Genomic DNA, 20297 nt, shown 5'->3' on the forward strand with positions numbered 1-20297 from the left:
TAACTGCTTCTCTGGTCTCTTGCTCAGCATCCCATCTGATCTGCTTTGGGGGACGTGGGGATATCCATCCATCCCATATCTCACTCTCCCTCTGTGCTTTTCATCCAGGCTCATCTTAATTATTTAATTATTTGAGCACAACAGCTGCCCTGATTTTTGAAAATCAAAGTTCACTCATTGAGCAGATATGAAATTTTTCATTTATAAATTGTACTGCTATGCCCTGGCATTTTGCATATTTAGTTTGGGAAAAATATGTTGTATGGCAGAGTCTATACATGTGGATCTAGGATGGTGTTTTCAGGGCTACACTACTGTCAAAAATGAGGGTGAGACCTAGGGCAGTGGTAGAAGGGGCATACCTTATCCTTGCTGCCTCCTGAAGTCCCTAAACTCAGAAGAACAATTCATGTCTCACTCCCATGAACCCCTGCTGAGAACATTAAGCAATAAGACTTAAATGTACTCCATCACTTTCTAGTACGGGTTTCTTAAAAGGCTCAATACCCTTCCCTCTTCTGGCATTGCTGAGATGCCTGAACTTCCAGGATACAGACAGTCAAGTCCCTGCCCTCTCCCTATGAGCCAAGTCAGGTCAACCCCATCTGCTCACGAGTCATCACTTCCTCTCTCTAACTCAAATCACTCAAAAGCAAGCGAATACATGAAGAGGTACACAGTTTATGAATTAGGAAAAATGATGTGCCGTACTTTAGAAGCTGTTCCTTGAACTCTATGAACTGGTATCTGACTATTTACAAATAGAACATTTAATCTCTGGCCTGAAATACTTTTGACTCCAAAAGGAAACATTAGATGGTGTTGTGATAAAGAGGAATTCAATAGAGGATTCAAGACAAGTGCTCATAGCAGTCTTCATAATATGTGATCATAGATTCATTTGCCAGGGTCCTTATTCCTGACCATATTTCTAGACTGTGAGCCCCACAGGACTGAGGACTCTGTTTCTACAAGAGTGTAAAATAAAGCCTAGTATACAACACATACTCAATTAGAATGTATTGAACAAATAAATGATTAAAGTGACCAAGAGTCAGCTAACAAATGGTCATAGTCATCTACTTGTAATAGGAAATAAAAAGACACTTCCACTCCTACATAAACCATAGGGCTAAGTAAAACAATTAGATGTCTGTTTTAATTAGAAGTCCACTCTTATGTAGGTCATGAGTGTCAGCTTCTGTTCAACTAGTCCCTCATGTGATTTTGACCTTCTGCTTCACCCAGGTGATTTTCTGCCTTCCTTACCATAGCTCATATTACTTCACTGGCTTATTTTTTATTTTGATTTTTTTACTTCTGTCTTCAAGAACTTCTACCACTCCTCTAGGCCAAAGCAATATCTCCTGCTCCCCGAGGTAACACTCCCATGGTTTACGCCACTAGTGAGGACATTACTAGTTGTCCAAATTGCCATTTCTTAGAGTAAATAAAGAGAATGACAGCTATATCTATATCTATATCTATATCTATATCTAGTCACTCCCTTCAATGCTAAAAGTTTGTTGTCACATCATGGTGCACACCAATTAGTCCATCTGCTTCTGAACGTGGTCACAAAGTCTAAGTCTTCTGTAATATGATATGCGGTCAGGAATACTGAGAGGTGGTGACTGGATTACAAGTACCTACACTAAGATAACAACCAGAGAGTTTCAAGGAGTTGAACACAAGAAAGGTTGTAAAAGTAAAAGACTATTATTTGCCAATCAAATAGTTACATTTTGCAAAGGCAAATCAGCTAGGATGCTTGTAGTCAACTGTCAGAAACCCAAATTTAGCTACCTTGTACAAAAATAAAATTTTGTTATAAAGGTACTAGGCTGTCTCGTGAAACCAAAAGCTAGGATTGAGGCTCAGTCTCAAGGAAAAGAGGCAATCAAGGACTTACAAGTGTTAAGTCTTTGTCTTTCTCTCCCATTTCTCTTCTCTGCATGTGTGTTTAATTCTATTTTTAATGCTTTCTTCAGTTTCTTAGGCCATATGGCCTATTTTTATGGCAGCAGAAAACCTACTCTAACCACTTGAGGTTTCAAGGATAAATATCTAGAAAAAGAGCTAAATTGAGTAATATGAGACCCCTTTCTTAAAGAATCTCATGTCCAAATAAATATCTATAAATAATGTTAACTGCTATAGGAGAATATACACATATAATCAAATTATGGGTTCATAACGGAAGGTATTATAATTCAGCTGGACCAATAGGGAAGACTTCAGAGAGGAATTAGTATTTCACTTGAGTCTTCAAAAATGAGTAGGATTTCACCAAGTAGGGAAAGTGGAAGGAAGACATTCTGTGCAAATAGTGCCATAGCAAAATGTTTGACAAGATCATGTTTTTTTTGGTTTGTTCACTCTAGGGACCAGACACTTGATAAGGAATAATTAAATCTGGCTCACTTAAGGCCAGACACCAATACACTTTATGAAAACATAAAGTAGTAGATGAAAACGACTGGAACAAATTCATGGAAGTATAAAAATACATACAGTTGTCCAAATCGTCATTCTCTCCAGCACTCTAAGTGATAGTCTGAAGGTTTTGGCATGAACACCAAATGATTTATTCCTGTCCCAGGCTGGACATCTCTGCTTCCACCTGTTCAGCCATTGCTGACCCTCCTGTAAGAGCCTCCCAATCTCCTTGACCCTCATTAATATGCACTGGTCTTGTGTATCATTTGTTGTTATTTGTAGAAAATTCTTATTCTTTGTGATCCTTACATCTCACTGAATACCACATCTGCCATGGTATATTTAAGGAGGTCAGATTTCCTGCATGACATTCTGTAAATCATTTGGCCCTCAGGACAGCATCCTTCCTTTTGCGCAGCTATGGCTCCTCAGCTCTCAGTCTGTGTATTGTATCTATTTGCTCAGACCAACATTCTGCAACCCCCTGGAGAAGGCAGGCCCTAGTCCTTCTTGTATACATTTTGCCCCTTTGTGTTTACATGGCAATGAGTTGCAAATCTGAAAGCAAAATTCCCATTAAGGAAAAATAGCACCGCCACCTCATTTCTGGTGAAACGCTATTAAAAATCTTACCTGGCTGCTACATTTTAGCACTGTAATGTGCTATTTCCCTCTTACAGTGATGTATCCTACCCAAAGATATAGGAAATGATGCTTGTATATACTTTTTATGTAAAAGTTAGTAACTACAGGGAGTTCCCATTGTGGCTCAGCAGGTTACAAACCCCACCAGTATCCATGAGGATGAGGGTTCAATCACTGGCCTGTCATAGAAGACCTCACATTGCATGGTTCTGTTTACATGAAATGTCCAAAAGAGGAATATCCATAGAGACAAAAAATAAATTAGAAGTTGCCTATGAGGGAAGTGAGGTAGGAAGAAATGGAGAATGAGTTCTGATGGGTACAATGATTCTTTTGGGGGTCATGAGGTACCCTAAAATTAATTGTAGTTCTGGTTGCACAACTTGGTGGACATACTAAAAAAATCATTAAATTGTAAATTCTATATAGGTAAATTGTATGCATGAATTATATCTCAATAAAACTGTTACATAAAAATGTGTGTGGCCCATTGCAATCATGTAGCCCACAGATATTTCTGATTTATGAAATGAGTAGACTACTTTGAGAATTTTCAGGCTTCAAGATTCAAGTAGTTAAAACAGGCATTTTCAAGAACAATATTCTTTGAAATGCATCAAAGCATAAGCGCACTCCCTGAAGAAACACTTTAACTCATGAGCTTAAATAATAACCAAATTTAATTCATTCCAGGTACATTCTCATTAAAGAAACTGCTGGCCAAAATGTTGAAAAAAGCATTTAGCTACTAAGTGAGCAAATTAAACTCCTTTATGATTTAATTGCACCAGTGAGTATTTCTTTCTGGAATGTGTTTCAGCTTTGATGCATTTCAGTACACATCATGAATTATGTTGAATGATGGCATTTCAGAATGTGTGTGAGTATGTATATGCATATGTATTTTCAAATTGCATTTAAAATGTTATTTAAAATATGTATCATGTGTACATGTGAACATTCCAATTTCTATGTTTGTGTGTATGTATACAATATAGAAAGGCATATTCCCATAAGCCCCATGCGATATAGTCATATTGTGGGGCATATATTTGCCAACTAGTTGCAAGCATTAACAGAAATATTCCCTCTCTGTCTTCTCTCATTGCCACTCCATATATATCCATATGTGAATGTACAAATATTTAATAATGTTTATTTGTCACATGATAGATCCACAGTATTTATAGGTGGCTATTTTGATCATCATGAATAATTTGAACCACTGGAGTTATTCTGAGGACTTTTTAGTGTTTAAAAAATATACAGTGTTTCACCTTTTGATGCCCACAGACTCATGGCAGTGATTATACAAAAGAAGTGACTGTAAAAATAAAATAGAATTCAGCCCAAATTTTCATCATATTTCAAATCTCAGTGCCATGCTTTTCAGTTAGTTGTTTCTCATTGAATTCTACAGTGTAAATGTGAAAATTAAAAATCATTCCTCCTACTCTATGATAATCTAATAAAAAATGCTCCCTTCTGAAAGAGAAATTATTGAAATTTTTAAAATTTCTTGTGGATGCATTCATACAGAGTCATCTCTGTACTTTTTTGTTGGTTTGTACCTAATTTTTGCTCAAGTCAACACTGGATGTATGTTTGTTAAATACAGTCTGAAACCTCATGTCACTTTCTCTTCTTTTCTATAGTTGAAAATCATCATTTATATCCTTTTCCTCTCTTGCTCCTCCTTGGCCGTTCACATCACTCAGAGAAAACTATTATAGTTAGCCCCCCCCCTTTTTTTTTGCTTTTTAGGGCTGCACCCACGGCATATGGATGGAAGTTCCCAGACTGGGGCCAAATTGGAGCTGCAGCTGCTGGTCTACACCAGAGCCACAGCAACATGGGATCCGAGCCGAATCTGCAACCTACACCACAGCTCATGGCAACACCAGATCTTAACCCACTGAGCGAGGCCAGGGATCGAAACCACATCCTCATGGAGACCATGTCAGTTCTTAAGCTCATGGAGCCACAGTGGGAACTCCTGGAACACTGCTTTTAAGATTTTTCCTGGGGGCAGCATGTATTGTACTTCCATTTCTTTTTATTGCTGAATAACATTCCACTCTGTAAATATATCGCATTTTACATATTCATTCATCTGTTGATGGACATTTGGGTTGTTTCCACTTTTTGGCTATCTTGAGTAATGCTGCTATGAACATGTCAATACAAGTTTTTGTGTGGACATATGTTTTCATTTCTTTTGGTATATACCTAGAGATGGTATGTAACCAATTGCTGGTCATACAGTAACTATATGTTTAACTTTTTGTAAAACTATTAAGCTGTTTTTCCATAGTGGCTGCTCCATTTTACATTCTTACTGGCAGCGTGTGAGGATTCCAACTTTTCTGTGAGTAATTCACCTTGCTGTCTACAGTCACTCCTCCTGGATTCATCAAATCAATGTGTTTCGGAAGTGCTGGACTCTGTACTCTCCTGTGTTTTTTTTATTATTATTATTTTAAAAAAATTTTATTGGAGTATCATTGCCTTACAATATTGTGTTAGTTTCTGTTGTACAGCAAAGTGAATCAAGTATACATACACATATTTCCATCCCTTTTCAGGTTTTCTTCCCATAGAGATTATTACACAGTATTGAATAGATTTCCCTGTGCTATGTAGTAAGATTTTGTTACTAATCTATTACATAAGTGGTACTGTATATACGTTAATCCCAACCTCCTAATTTATTCCTCCTTCCAACTTTTGCCCTTTGGTAACCATAAGTTTTGTTTTGAAATCTCTGAGTCTGTTTCTGTTTTGTGAATGAGTTCCCCTGTGTCCTTCTAATGGATGCACTTGAGCATAGCCACAGCAGATAAGATAGAAGCCCCGATTTACTACTCTTGTATGCATTGCCAAAGCATACCGCAGACCCAGAAATGTCAACCCGCCTTCAAGCCCACCAATATGGTTGTCCCAAGAACACTACATTCACTGAGTTTTATCAGTGTGAAATGAGGGAAACTGGTCCAGAGTGAACTAGGCCACTTCCACACTTGTTTGTATAACTGATCACTTCCTTTAAAACCTATGGTGGCACATCCAGCTTCATGAGCCAGCTGAGTATGTAACGAGTAGGTACAGATACTATTTTTTTTCCTTTTTCTGTTTTTTTTTTTTTTTTTAGGGCCACACCCACAGCCTGTGGAAGTTCCCACGTTAGGGGTCAAATCAGAGTCACATCAGTGACAGATCTGAGCCACATTTGCAGCTTATGCCACAGCTTGCAGCAACAATGGATCCTTAACCCATTGAGTGAGGCCAGGGATTGAACTCGCATCCTCACAGTCACTATTTTGGATTCTTAACCACCTGAGCCACAACAGGAACTCCACAGATACTATTTTAGATCAACTTAATATATTTTTAAAATGCAAATCTGAAACTGTTTAAACAATAGCCACTTGAGAGTATATCAATCCTCTGAGGGAAGCTAATACTACAGGTTGTTTAGATTCTTGAACAAGTACCCTCCAGTGTTCTCAGAAAAGACATCAGTCTTTCACTGATAATGTTATCCACTATTACTCTTTCCTTAAAATCATCATATGGCAGGAGTTCTCATTGTGGAGCAGTGGAAACAAACCCAACTAGTATCCATGAGAATTTGGGTTTGATCTCTGGCCTCACTCAGTGGGTCAGTGATCTGGTGTTGCTGTGAGATGTGGTGTAGATTGCAGAGGCAGCTCAGATGCTGCATTGCTGTGGCTGTGGCATAGGCCTGCAGCTGTAGCTCTGATTCAACCCCTACCCTGGGAACTTCCATATGCCACAGGTACAGCCCTCTAAAGCAAAAAGAAAAAGAAAGAAAGAAAGAAAGAAAGAAAGAAAGAAAGAAAGAAAGAAAGAAAGAAAGAAAGAAAGAGAAAGAGAGAGGGAGAAAGAAAGAAAGAATGGAGGGAGGGAGGGAGGGAGGAAGGAAGGAAGAAAGAAAGAAGAAAAATTATCATATGGCATGTGCTTTAAAAAATGAATAAATTGTAATTTACTGGATTATGTGTATGTTGCAACTTGTTTTGCTATATCCAGAACAACCCTGAATAGAGCATGATAAGGGAAACATTAATGAAGGTCAATACATATAATTAACTGAATTGTTCACTTTTTCATGTTTTTAGCACACTAGAGACACAAAATCTCAGTGAATAATTAGCATACATGCAAACTCTCACTACAGTGAAATATGCTATTTTATAGGGAGGTTTAGAGTGTTAATGGCACAAGAACAACAATAATGATAATAATAACATCCCTATATGCATAATATGTGCCAGGAAGTATTCTAATTGTTTTACATGTGATACAACTTAATCTTAAGTGGGTGTCATTAATCTCTCCAATTTACAGATGAAAAAACAGATTCTGGGAAGTTAAATTGCTCAACTTTGGTCCAAATGATGCTGGACCAAGACCAGAACCCAGGTTTGTCTGACTCCAGTGTAACCTCCAGGCCACAAAAAGGGCTTCAAGCACTAAAAGAGAGAGAGAAAGTTCTATAATATATTTACTATAGCTGCAATTCTCAGTATATTTACTCTCCATTAAAAAGTGGGTCACCAAGAACAAAAAAAACTGTAGATTAACAAAATAGCATATCTCCTATATATATTGACTATTTTTTTAAATATGTGGAATACTTCATGTTTGATAAAATTCATTACTGCTAAATTATATTAGCCTTATTATTACTATGCAATATTTGAATTAACAGGTAACGAAAATACAAGCATCAATATGTTAGGATCTGGAAAATTATAGTATATTAGAAAAGGAGCTTCATAATTGAAAATGCTAATACATATAAGAACTAAAGAGTTTTCATAACCTTGAAAAATGAAATATACTTCTAAGCATAGAGAATGAAGCCCATTAACTAGAAAATGTTATAAAATAACTATATAAAATATAGCATTTACTTAAAGATCACTTAGTCATTTCCATTTTATAAATGTGGAAACTCAAAGATTAATATTTTTAGTGTTAACGGAAATAAAGAATTATTGTCATAAAAAATAACTACATCTTGACTATTTACTCAGAGTTCAGTGCCTGGAACATACTAGAAATTTAACCAATATTTTAAAATAAATGTGCAATTGGAGACCCGTATTCTGTGCCACCCTCCAGAGATCTTTTCATTTATTTTGCTAATACTCAAGTGTCTTTCTGGTTTGCTAAATTCAGAGCAGCAGTCTTAGCATTGTCCTTAATTAAAATTCAATAAAACCCCTCAATTTAAAAGTTATCATGGTCAAAACTGTGGGTGAGCTACAGAATCCTGAGATAAAGGCGGTTAAAATGGATTTAGCCACCTGTGAGGTGTAATAACCATGCTGAAATGCATGGCCTGGAGTGTTTTCATTGCTGTTATGAAATGAGACATTCACATAAAAGTAAGGGAAGCATTCAGATATGACCATTAATAAATGATTATCACATAATTAACAGTAAATAAGGAATCACTTATTAATCCAGTGTTAACTAACATTCAAAAACAAATTCAAAATCATGCCTTAGACAAATACATGAACTTATCCATGAATTTATACATACATAAAAATGCCACTCATCATCTAGACAACATATTTTCAATATTAGAAGTGAAAGATCTAGAGAGATCATTGGTTCTAGACAGAACCTGTATCTGAATCATTCAAAGCTGTGTCATATAACATATAAAATTTATGCAGTGGTTAAAACCTTAGGTCATTCTACATTTTGAGAATCACAGTCTACATAATTATTATTATATAAATTTAAGCCACTGATATTCACTCAGCAATATAATTTTGTGCCAGATATGCTCTTTCTAAAAGATTATACTTAGTCCTGAATAGCATTTTTGGCTTAATAATATTGAGTATATATGGTATTCTGCTATAAAGTGAATGGAGTTTTGAAAAACAATGGCCTAGAATCCAATATCCAAAATCAGGTATTTCGGCACCCAGCTAACTCTCGATATTCTAAATTTAATTTGGTTTTCTCATTTATAAAATAAATTAATTCCACCCATCTCATAAGGTTATTTGGAAAGTTAAATTAAATGATAAATTTAAGTGAAAATATTTTGTAAACTGTAAAATAAATCACAAAATTGGCCAAATCAGTAGTTTGGCATTTATTTACATGAAAGACAGCACTGGCTAATTTTTAAAAACACTTTACAAATATCCACTTTGGCAAGCATAAAACCAAATATATTTTAATAAGACAAAATGGTTACTATTTATGAAATTATTAATAAAAGATATATAGTCTCAGGAGTTCCTGTCATGGCGCAGTGGAAACGAATCTCACTAGGAACCATGAGGCTGTGGGTTCGATCCCTGGCTTCGCTCAGTGGTTCAAGGATCTGGCATTGCCATGAACTGTGGTGTACGTCTCAGATACGGCTTGGATCTCATGTTTCTGTGGCTCTGTCGTAGGCTGGCAGCTACAGCTCCGATTCAACCCCTAGCCTGGGAACTTCCATATGCTGTAAATGCGGCCCTAAAAAGAAAAAAAAAAAAAAAATATATATATATATATATATATGTATGTATGTATATGTATATATGTATATAGTCTCAATTCATTTGAGTAGAATGTCTTTGAATCAGCTAATTCAAGCCAAAATTCATCAATTCAAATATGAGGAGTTCCTGTCGTGGTGCAGTGGTTAACGAATCCAACTAGGAACCATGAGGTTGCAGGTTCTGTCCCTGCCCTTGCTCAGTGGGTTAATGATCCTGCGTTGCCCTGAGCTGAGGTGTAGGTTCCCGCGTTGCTGTGGCTCTGGCGTAGGCTGGTGGCTACAGCTCCGATTCAACCCCTAGCCTGGGAACCTCCATATGCGCGGGAGCGGCCCAAGAAATAGCAACAACAACAACAACAACAACAACAAAAAAAAACAACTATGAGTACCTACTAGTGTTATGAGTACCTACTACTAAAAATATCTTGAGGAGTTCCCATCGTGGCTCAGTGGTTAGCAAACCCAGCTAGCATCCATGAGGACATGGGTCCTACCCCTGGCCTTGCTCAGTGGGTTAAGGGTGCAGCGTTGCTGTGGCTGTGGTGTAGGCCAACATCTACAGCTCCGATTCGACCCCTAGCCTGGGAACTTCCATATGCATGAGCACGGCCCTAAAAAGACACAAAGACCAAATAAATAAATAAATAAATAAATAAATATTTTGTATGACCACAATGGTATGGATATTTTCTTAACCTTTTTCAACTTTCTTTTGTTTTCATGACATCAACTAATCAGTTGTTTCTCTTATAACACACAACTAAGAATAATAAATTAATTTCCCCCAGCAATTAATGACATAACATTTTTATATTCTATGTTTTGAGATTACTAAATAGAGTTGAGAAATCCTCTCCAGGGCTCTAATCAGTTTCTTATTTTCCACGAAAAAAATAAACTTTTCTGTAAAATAAATAAGATACAACTAGGCTGATTCAATCATAAGAACAATTAAAACATGGAACTTCCATGTGAGTTCCAGATAATGGCTTTGTTCTTAGATAACCAAGAACTATAGGCAAATGACAATGTTTATAAAGAAAGAACAAGAAACTAGAATCATCTGGAAAACTGCTGTGACTATACTTAAAATACAAAAGTGTTAAATTTTTAAGAATTTTTATTAATTCACTCAACAGATATTTGAGGGTTTTTACATATCAAGCAAAGAGCAGTAGGAATATAAAGGTAAATTTTACTCAAACCAAGAATATAGGGATTATGTATTAAATAATGGGACTGAGAAAAACACATCAGATATAGATGTGAATAAACATACATATACAAATATAGCTATGCATGAGAACTATAGCATACGATAGAAACTGGTTTAACAGAAACATGTACGAATACAAACATTTTGGAAATGATGATTTAAGTGGATACGTTGGGGAAAACATCTTAGAATACATGGTCTCGGACGAGCCTGGTGCCCCTGAATATAATAATCAGGAAGACAGGTTTGTTAGGCCATTTGACTTGAGTGAGGAAGTCTTACAGTAAGCATTTGAAGATAAGTTTGTAAATAAAGTAGAGCCATAGTATGAGAGGTAGGTGAGTATCAAGTTAAGGTTATTTGATTAATATCTGGTAGACTTTTTGAAACTTTGGAGACATTTATGCCTAAATATATATAAACATATTATATATTAAATATATATATATTTCTGTCTTGCTTTTTAGGGCTACACCAGCGGCATATGGTTGTTCCCAGGCTAGGGGACGAATCAGAGCTGTAGCTGCGGGCCTATGCCACAGCCACACCAACACAGGATTGGAGCTGCATCTGTGAGCTACACCACAGCTCTCAGCATCACCCAGAACCAGGCCAGGGATCAAACCCATGTTCTCATGGATACTAGTCAGATTCATTTTCACTGCACCACAAAGGGAACTCCCCATTTTATGCCAATATTGTATATGCCAATGCACTGCACTGTAGAAGTTTCATAGGAATATTAAGTTAACAAATATTCATAAAAGGAATTAAAATGAGGAAAAGCTAAAGAAATAAAGAACAGGGACTACTGTAGCAATAAGATGAAATGTAACTGGCAAGTGAGAAGTTAAGGAGGCCTGCACTTAGCTACAAGAATGAGAGAGAATGTTGTAAAGACATTTCAGAGACGATTGGCAAGCTATAGTAACCATTTGGATTTAGAGTTAGAAATTCTATTTTTTTCCCTTTGGCAAGTATTATCTGGCATTTATCCTGTAAATTTCCATATCTGCTAGAGCTATTGGGGTAGAAATAGAAGTAGAAAGGAAAGATGGTGATTTACCTACTCTTCTCCATCTTTCTGAGCCATGTTTGACAGAGTGAACAATCCTGGAATATCAAGTGCTCACCCTCCATTTAATTTCTCATCTATAAACAGACTGCGACCTATATTCTCTCCCCATCCCAATCGTAATTTAAAAATACCTCTGCTTATATGCTGGTGCTCTAGAACTCCCAGAAAACAGAGGTGGGGCTCCCACACGCTGAGGTTAAAACACAGCAGTTTGCAATGGCACCAATAAGGATTTAAGTGACACATTGTTTGAAGTGTATTGTTTCAAGTCATGTTCACCTCCTGCGATGAGTAATGACCTGAAGACAATGAAAGGCTAAACAAACAAAAGTCATCAAACCAAAGATATGAAAATAAAAATATGAAACCCCACAAGGGTTAATAAATTTGGGCAACTTTAAAAGAACTTCATTTCATCAGTGCCTCTGTGCCCTAGATGTACACTATCTTACAGGTTTTCTCCAGTTCACATTTTAAAATCTTTGGTTCCTTCTTTCTCTTGATAATTGGTCCAATCCCTTTATGTGCTCTAACTTTCTACCACTTGTTTCCTGTTCTGAATTTATTAATGCCTTAGCCTAGGATTGAGCTCTCATTTCCACATTTACACATATTCCTCTTTCCCTATTATATTCCCTTTTGAATGACTCATTCCAGATAGGACTACAAACACCTGAGCACAGACAGCATCAGCAGCTTTAAGCAGTGATGTAAGGGGTCCAGGTGCCAAATGCACGGTCAGGACTTAACAGTTTTGATATCTTCCAGTCTCCTGTATTCTTTTAGGTCCTAATGTCAGAGGATTTTCTTTATTTTCTCCCCCTTGGGAAATATTTCAAGTTTATGATATTTAAAGCTACCCGTGGGTTCAGAAAAACCTAGCAAAGTCTAAAAGACATAAAGACACCCCATCGTAATAGGGAAAATTAGTCATTCCACTTGAAAAATGGAAAATAGGTCAAAAAAATTAAAAAAAAAAACAAGGGTGTGGGGAGGTGGGGAGGGTGGAGGGGAGCAGAGGGTGTTGGAGACAGGAGAGAATGGCATCCTATCAAATCTTTCCCAACAGTGCATCTTGTTTGGATCATGCGATTTGAGCAGAATTGGGGGGTCAGTTTTTGTTCTTCTCTCTCATTTTTAGAATCAGTTTGCCCAACATTATGACACACATGTTCCCAGTTACTGTAATAGACTACATATGTAACGTTAGCTGCATCATTTCAGAGCTCCTTTTGCAGATTCTACATTTTATTCGTCTCCTACAGCACCCCCACCCCCACCCCAAAGGAGACAGGCTGTTAATCCCTTCCTCTGTGGGAAGCTTATGCTATGGCTGGCAAAATGTGAAAAAAAAAAAGTCTTTGTATTCCAGTTGCCATGTTAGCTGTGATACACACACATATACATTTCATCTCCAGTGTTGTTCTTCATTAATTCATTTTGGAATTTATAACGCAGCATTTCAGCATCATTTTAGGGAAGCTCAGAGCAGATTTTTCTAGATGCACCATGTACTCACTTTACAGTGAAGTTTGCAGCTGACAGGAATAGGGGCATCTAAATTTGTACTCTTTAGGCTGAATCTTAAACTTTTGATAAGCCCTGCCTGCAAACACAGGCTTGGGACTTGTCACAGAGAATGTGTCTCATAGCACTGAGGGGAACAATGAAAAGAGATTTGTTTTTTCTCCCCCAATATGTATCTGATGTGAAATCTAAGTGTAACAAGAAAGGGGGAAAATTCTAAATCACTAGAATAAATAGAGGAAAGGACTCAGTCATAGAAAACACAACATTTTAATTTCATATCAATACTTTCCAGTTATGTCAAACTTAAGTATATCCTACTTAGCAAGAGTGCAGGGCTAGTAAAAATGACTGCTTGTTTCTGTGTAAAAATTTTGGTTAAACAGACACATATCAAGAAAAGGAAATATAAAAGCAAAATCATTATGAAAAGCTTTGATTCACATTAAAATATCAGGACTTTGTATTTTGGCACTTTAGAAAGAGATTTAATTCACAAAATAAGCTTTATTGTTAGTTCCATTAGAGCTTTGTTCCAGGAAAAAAAATTGCCTCATTTATGACTTCTAAGAAAATGTATATAAAGAGAAGAAGAGTGTTAAGAAAATTTATTCAAAATAGATTTCTTTCTCCAACTAAAGGAAAACTAAACACACACATACCCACACACATATATATGAAGCTGAACACTTCAATAAGATTAATGCTTTCATATGACAATAATTTTTTCAGACATAATAAGTGCAGTTTTCGAAGGAAAAACTTTTTCATGATACAATATCTGTGTTTTTTCTCTAAAAGCTTATAAAAGGACCATCAATTATTTCCATTCTCCTTTAATCTTTTCTGCAAGTTCACCTTTGAAAATTCTTTTAATGAACAAAAATGACAGTTTTCATTTCAAGTAAAACTTTTATAATTTCTAAGTTAAAAAAATACTCTATTAATATGTAATCTCGATTTGCTATAACAAACTGAAAAGTCTTCTACCCTTTCCCCACCTATTCTCGCTTATTTCTTAGAGGACTCAACAATAAAACTATTATATTAACCAATATGATTTCTGAAATCTGGACAATCAAAAGCAATTTTTTCTTATTCTAAAGTTGCAAACTTCGCAATAGACACACAAAGAATACTTTTCATTTAAAGGTGACAATAAACAATATACAAAGACACCAAGGACAGCTTTTAAAAAATTTAAAATAAGCAAAATTATATAGTAACATTCCATAGCAAAGTAAAAACTAGAAATCATGATTGTAAAATATCAAACTGAAAACAGTAGGAAGAGTATTGAAAAATTATTTGAAGTTTTATTGCATCATTTTTATTTCAGAATTTAATTTTCATATAAGTGATATGATTATGTGCACAATTTATATAGGTCAGTTTTCCTCTCTAAATGTCTGTATCACCTCAATTTATAGTATCTGATCAGTTCAAAGTGAGTCAAGAAACTCCTGTACTAAAGATCATATTATACTTTTGAAATTCTGCTTGGAGATTAACAGAATCCCATACTGTACTGTATGTGCCTTAGATCTATCGCTCTCATCTATCACTCTGCATTTCATATCAAATTGATTTTGACACATCACATTTGAATAAAACAGTGGTAGAACATGCATACTCATTTACACATCAATATTAATTGTTACACTTTTTATGCACTAAGTAAATGTACATAATTGGTAAAATGCATCAGAATTAAGTCAAATCGGCCAACTATGCATTTTAAAAAAATAGTATTTTCCAATCTAATCCATAGCTATATATGAAATGTCTAGTAAGATATATATTGTTATATAAAAATGATTTATATCTTTGTATAGAATTATTTAAACAAATATTCTCCCTACTCTAGTAAAGCAGAATAAACTTCCATTGAGTTTAGAGTTTAAAAAATAGAACTTGTCTTTATTCTAAAATTGAAAGAAATTATTTCTTACCTAGTGACTATTGAATGAAAAGGTCAGACCATTTGCAATATGTAGAGATCAGGCAGCTCCAATTCTTAGGCAAAAAATTTTCCTTCAGGATCAATGACCTCTAACTATTGGAAAACCTAAGAGAAGGGGTGAGGAAGGCCAAGATTTCAGTTAATCAATTGACTTTCAATAGAATCTCCTTTAAAAAGTGCTATGCCACTATAAACATTTTATGTCTTTTGTTGGTTAAAATCATGTGTCATCACACAATGTTTAAAGTAAAACAGTAGGGTTCCCGTCATGGCTCAGTGGTTAACAAATCTGACTAGGAACATGAGGTTGCGGGTTCCATCCCTGGCCTTGCTCAGTGGGTTAAGGATCTGGTGTTGCCATGGGTTGTGGTGTAGGTCATAGAGGTGGCTCGGATCCCACGTTGCTGTGGCTGTGGTGTAGGCTGGCGGCTACAGCTCCAATTAGACCCCTAGCCTGGGAACCTCCATATGCATGCGTGCAGCACTACAAAAGACAAAAAAAAAAAAAAAAAAAAAAAAGAAAAGAAAAGAAGTAAGGGAGTTTCTGTCATGGTATAGTGGAAACAAATCCAACTGGGAACCATGAGATTGTGGGTTCGATCCCTAGCCTCCCTCAGTGGGTTAAGGATCCGGCATTGCCTTGAGTTGTGGTGTAGTTCACAGACATGGCTCAGATCTGATATTGCTGTGGCTGTGGTGCAGGCCAGCAGCTGTAGCTCCAATTGGACTCCTAGCCTGGGAACCTCTACATGCCACGAGTGCTGCCCTGAAAAGCACAAAAAATAAAAGTAAAAATAAAGAAGTAAGGAAGGAGTTCTCATTGTAGCTCAGCAGGTTAAGAACCTGACATACTGTCTGTAAGGATGTGGGTTCTATCCTGGGCCTCACTCAGTGGGTTAAGGATTTGGAATTGCCACAAGCTGAGAAATAGGTTGCAGATGAGGCTCAGATCTGGTGTTGTTATGTGTGGCTGTGATAGGCTAGCAGCTATAGCTCTGATACTACCCATGACCTGGGAACTTCCATATGCCTCAGGTGAGTCGAAAGAAGCAAGGAAGGAAGGAAGGAAGGAGGGGAAGAAATAAAGAAGGAATGAAAGAGAAAGCAAGAAAGAAGGAATGAAAGAGAAAGAAAGAAAGAGAAAGAAAGAAGGAATGAAAGAGAGAAAGAGAGAAAGAAAGAAAGAAAGAAAGAAAGAAAGAAAGAAAGAAAGAAAGAAAGAAAGAAAGAAAGAAAGAAAGAAAGAAAGAAAGAAAAAGAGAAAAGGAATGGAAAGGAAAGGAAAGGAAAGGAAAGGAAAGGAAAGGAAAGGAAAGGAAAGGAAAGGAAAGGAAAGGAAAAGAAAAAAAAAGTAGCGCAAGAGGGGGTCAGTTGGCCACCATTTTTTCCAATACTATTAAATCATAGCAGAAAAATCATGTCTTCTGACTTAAACAATTAGGTCACTATTAGCATAAAAGTGATTTTAAATAGTCTGAAAATCCCTTAGAAATAACCTCCATACCACAATATTTATACCATGGTGATAATGTTTTAGGTAGCAATAGCATTTGAGCCAAATAATTACAACAAAGAAAAAAATTGTGAGGTAATCTTCCTTAAAGGAAAGTGGTTTGTGTGTGCACACAGGTGTTGAATACGTTAACTTAAGGGCAAATACTAGGGCCTCACTGAGGGCAAAGGACTTCAACCCATGAGAATATTTCTAAAGAAGTAAATGAGATGGGCCCCTGACCTTACCAATGACCATGAACCAATAAGTACTTTTTTTTTTTTTTTTTTTTTGGCCACCCAGAGGCATATGGAGCTCCTTGGCCAGAGATCAGATCCGAGATGCACTCATGACCTAAACTGCAGTTTCCACGCAACGGTGGATCCGTAACCCACTGTGATGTGCCAGGATCCAACCTGTGTCCAATCGCTCCCATATACCACTGATTCCAATGTGCCATAGTAGGAACTCCAACACATACTATTTTCTAATCTTAAAGCTTCTAGATCCTCCTTTAGAGCGTACTCACTTTCCCAAAATCCTAAACAGTGTTTCTAAATCTGGGCACCATTGACTTTTGGATCCAGGTAATTCTTTGTTCTAAAAGTCTGTCCTGTATATTGCAGGAGGTTTAGTAACCTGCCTCTACCCACTAGATGCCAGTATCATCCCCTGTACATTTTAACAATCGAAAATGTCACCACAGATCACCTAATGTCTCATGGGGGTAAAATTGCCCCCATTGAGACCTGCTGTTCTAGAGGGAGTGGAAAAACCTTTGTTCAACACAGGCTCACTGAGGAAAAGTGATAAGGGAAGCTAGAAGTGATAGCTGACAGCTTTATAGGGAGGGAGAAGACCGAGAAAAGAGACAAAATGATTATACTCTGCATTGCAATCTGGGCTCACTTGGTGTAGAGACTTCAGTCACTACACTGAGTACAACCAACACTACAATAAATATGAATAGCAATGATTTCACTCTGCATTAACACAGAGATGCCCTACATTGAGAGCATCCCTAAGTTACGACTGAGTAACATAAATGATGTTCACTGCAGTGATCCTGCATCTTTCAGAAATACTAATGCCTCACTCAGCTTGAGCTCAAAGGACTTCAACCTATGAGAATATTTTTGTTCTTAATAAAGTAAATGAAACTGGGCCTGATGACCACGAACCAGTGCATGCTATTTATTTAATTCTGAACAGTGAGTACGGAATACTATAAATGATGTTCACTGTAGTGATCCTGCATCTTTAAGAAATTGTCAGTTTCTTCAGTGCACCCCATCTAAGAAAATAGAGAAGATATAACACACTTGAAGGAGATTTCCATCAAAAATTTGAACTTTTCTAAATTCAGGCCAGTTGATGCTTATTGGGGGAAAAGAATGCCTCTGTGTCCGAGAAAATACTGATTTGGAATATTTTTCCTTTTTTGTAGCTGTTTCTTTCTTTTTTCTTTCTTTTTTTTTTTTTTTTGAGGGGGCACCTGGATTGTAGCTGTTTCTTAATAGTGGTTCAGAGAAGAGACATCATCCATAAAATGGGACACTTTATCCATTGGTAAAACCCTACTCCATTATGGAGTTCCCATTGTTGCTCAGTGGTTAGTGAACCCAACTAGCATCCATGAGGACAAGGGTTTGATCCCTGGCCTTGCTCAGTGGGTTAAGGATCCAGCATTACCATGAGCTTTGATGTAGGTTGCAGACACAGCTCCGATCCTGCCTTGCTGTAGCTCTGGCTCACCCATGCTGCTGGGCAGAGGCAAGGTGCAGGGAGACCAATCTGCTTTACTCAGTCCATATATTCAAATATTAATCTCATCGAGAATCTTCCCTATAGACACACCCAGAATAATGTTTAACCAGATACCCTGCAGCCCAGTCAGATTGAAACATAACTTTAACCATCACAAAGCCATGTGGAGAGAGCCTGAAAAACAAGGCCAGCAATCAAAGTAGGAGAAAGATAAGTAGAAAGAGACAAAGAAGCTGACTATGACAAGCAAAACAACATGTCAAGAGTAGAATGGGCGAGGCCAGAGACCACAAAGGTATGTAGAGATCACAGTCTTATTTCACAAGAAATGTTAGAAATTTGACTTACCCAATAAACAAATAAATAAATGAGCAAGACCAGTCCTAAAGTCTGAGTGAGCTGGAAAGAGGAGAAGGGAAGAAAGAAAAGAGGTAGGATGGGTGTCAACCTTTTCATCGTGATGTTCTGTAGACCTCACTCCTCCCTGGGACTACAAGGAAGAGGAGATTCTAGACAGAGTTGCAAGGGAATTGTAAGGAGGTCATTGATTACAGTCTCTGCTCACTTGTGTTTCAGATATTAAAATGAATCACTAAACATCCATAGAGACAGACTTTGGTTTGGAACCCAGCTCAATAACTTAATAGTTATATGTAATTGAGAGCAAGCTGATTAACTTCTCTCACACTTAGTTCTTGTATATGTATGAAATAAACATACAGATTAAGCAACATCCTAATGAGATGAACATTCATGTTTGATCACATTACCCATGACTGGCTACTAGTCTTTACCCAGTCTCTGCTCTCAAATGAAGGTGAGCCAGACAGGATTGGGATTTCAGCAGTGATTGCATGTGATCATTGGTGACTATCATGGGTCAATGTATTGTTACCTGATCACAGTGCATGTCTTACTTTCTTCAGTTTTGTGCTTGTTGTCACAGAACAGACCACCTTAAAAGTATTATTTTTCACTAACTTTGCAGTAATGAAAACCTGTAATTTCTGTGATTAACTTTTCTGAGTAACTTTTTGATATTATACAGTATCTACCTAATAGAGCAGGTTGAGGTTCTGTGGGGCTTTAAGTTTATACAATTTTGGAGGCCTTTTTTAAGGAAAAAATACAAAATAATTAATATAATATTAGGTATGAAAGACAACATTGACTTAGAATGTGAAAGAGAATTATACATTTTTTAATGAGAAATTTAAAAACAGCCTTTGGAAGGAGCCCTTGTAAGTGAAGAGCTAGAAAAGCTTTATCAGCTTCATAGCATAACCACTTCAGGGGCTGGGTGGTGATAAAAGATTATACATAGAAATAGCTAATACTTTATCTTCAGCAAATGTTAGCATTATTATTATCATTGTCAAAATAATCAATAACAGTGATTATCTAGCATGTACCAAGTCATGTGGTGCCTGAGGACACAAGAGATTTGGAGGAAGGCTGTGATGATGGATCAAAGCCATCTTACATCCTCTTCTTTCTCCTCTGAGAACCCTGACCCCCGTAACACAGAACATGATAGGAAAAGATGCCACATGCAAAAGTATGAGGTGTGGAAAGTGACACCAGCCCTACTGGCCTGATTAGCAGAGTCAACTCCAAGAAATCAGGTGT

General features: G+C 36.8%; 1 protein-coding gene across 1 annotated transcript in view; it reads right to left on the bottom strand.

Annotated features, from left to right (window-relative positions):
• LOC110257201 (uncharacterized) overlaps positions 1-20297 on the bottom strand; it is a 758677-nt gene that overhangs the window by 413842 nt on the left and 324538 nt on the right. The window contains exon 12 of the mRNA XM_084998886.1: positions 15399-15514. The gene's annotated coding sequence lies outside the window, so the exon portion shown is untranslated. The remainder of the gene's footprint in view (positions 1-15398; positions 15515-20297) is intronic.

This window comes from Sus scrofa, chromosome 15 (genome assembly GCF_054392235.1).
Source record: "Sus scrofa isolate SSC_HxYL_T2T_F1_AM1 chromosome 15, Sscrofa_HxYL_maternal_Yorkshire_Landrace_v2.0, whole genome shotgun sequence".
NCBI lineage: Eukaryota > Metazoa > Chordata > Mammalia > Artiodactyla > Suidae > Sus > Sus scrofa.